The sequence below is a fragment of the Myotis davidii genome, unplaced genomic scaffold, assembly GCF_000327345.1.
Source record: "Myotis davidii unplaced genomic scaffold, ASM32734v1 scaffold509, whole genome shotgun sequence".
In the NCBI taxonomy this organism is placed as follows: domain Eukaryota; kingdom Metazoa; phylum Chordata; class Mammalia; order Chiroptera; family Vespertilionidae; genus Myotis; species Myotis davidii.
Genome location: NW_006382996.1, coordinates 330,212 through 331,964, shown reverse-complemented (window position 1 = coordinate 331,964; position 1,753 = coordinate 330,212). Strand labels below are relative to the sequence as shown.

At 36.0% G+C, this 1,753-nt stretch overlaps 1 protein-coding gene across 1 annotated transcript in view; it reads left to right on the top strand.

Annotated features, from left to right (window-relative positions):
- SARNP (SAP domain containing ribonucleoprotein) overlaps positions 1 to 1,753 on the top strand; it is a 57,649-nt gene that overhangs the window by 7,018 nt on the left and 48,878 nt on the right. The window lies entirely within an intron of this gene.

Sequence of the window (1,753 nt, the reverse complement as noted above, 5' to 3'; positions counted from 1 at the left end):
AAATAGACACTTCAAAAGAGGACATACAGAAGGCCAAGAGACATATGAAAACATGCTTAAAGTCACTAATCATCTGAGAGATGCAAATCCAAACAACAATGAGATACCATCTCACACCTGTCAGAATGGCTATCATCAACAAATAACAAGTGCTGCGAGGATGTGGAGAAAAGGGAACCTTCCTGCACTGCTGGTGGGAATGCAGTCGGGTGCAACCACTGTGGAAAACAGTATGGAGTTTCCTTAAAAATGGAACTCATCTGGTTTTTGAACAGTTTAAGTTTTGAATATAATTGTAGTACTTTATAGCTGTATCTTATTTCTTCTAAGTTGAATATTTTTAGCATACTGTTCTCCCTGAAGAGCTCCCCTTTCCCTCAGTTTAGTTCTATCAGTAATCCATAAATTCTTCTACTTTCTATTTCCTGCAAAGTTGATAAACCTTCCTGTTATATCTCTAGTCAAGTTACTGATTTTAAAAATCTGCAACAGAAATCTGTGGAATACAATTAGATATTTTTCCATTTTAATATAGATCTTTTTTTGTTGTTGTTAATCCATTTAGAAAGAGTGGAATGGAGAAGGAAAGACAGAAACATCAATGTAAGAGAGACACATGGATTGGTTGCCTTCCCCAGGTGCCCCGACTAGGGCCGAGGATTGAGCCTGCAGCCAAGGTACATGCCCTGTGCTGGAATTGAACCCATGACTTTGGTCCATAGGCAGATGCTGTGTCCACTGAACCAAAGCAGCCAGGGCTTGAATTGACTCATTGTTGATATTAAGCTGGCTAACACATTTATCTAATTCTACGGTGGTCAGATTTGAACACCTATTTATGGTAGATTTCAGTAAAGGATCTGGGATAACAGAAGAATCTCCTGTTTTAGATAACTAGATTTTATACTTAAAGATTAATTATCTTCATTAACTATTTGGTACAGTAATTTTTTGGGGGGAACTATACCTTTTTCTCTTCTCAGAAATGCTAAAGATTTGTAATAAATAGTTGCATGAATATGTAATTTATTAAAGTAGGATATTTATTTTTACCATATGTTAGAAAAGTCTTCTTGTGGATCTAGAGCAGTGGTTCTCAACCTTCCTAAGGCCACAACCCTTTAATATAGTTCCTCATGTTGTGGTGACCCCAATTTCATTGTTACAAATTGAACATAATTAAAGCATAGTGATTAATCACAAAAGCAATACGTAATTATATATGTGTTCCAATGGTCTTAGGCGACCCCTGTGAAAGGGTCGTTTGACCCCCAAAGGGGTTGCGACCCACAGGTTGAGAACTGCTGATCTAGAGACTTGGTGAGATTAAGAGCAATTGTTAGGGATTGAACTTTCTTTTCTTTTTCTTTTTTGTGAGAACTACAGTTGACCCTTAACAATATGGGTTTGAACTGTTCAGGTCCACTTATACTCGAGTTTTTTGTTTTGTTTCGATAAATACAGTATGGTAAATGTAATTTCTTTTATCATTTCTTAACATTTTCTTTTCTCTAGTTTACTGTATTGTAAGATTATAGTATATAATATACCAAAAATTTGTTAATTCACTGTTGATGTTATTGGTAAGGCTTCCAATCAACAGTAGGCTATTAGTAATTATGCTTTTGAGGAATTCAAGTTATACGCAGATACTTGATTGCATGGGTGTCAGGACCTCTAACTCCGTGTTCTTCAAGGATCAACTCTAACTCTTTTTTTTGGCCAGGTACATTCTGTAAATTAAGGGAAAGTT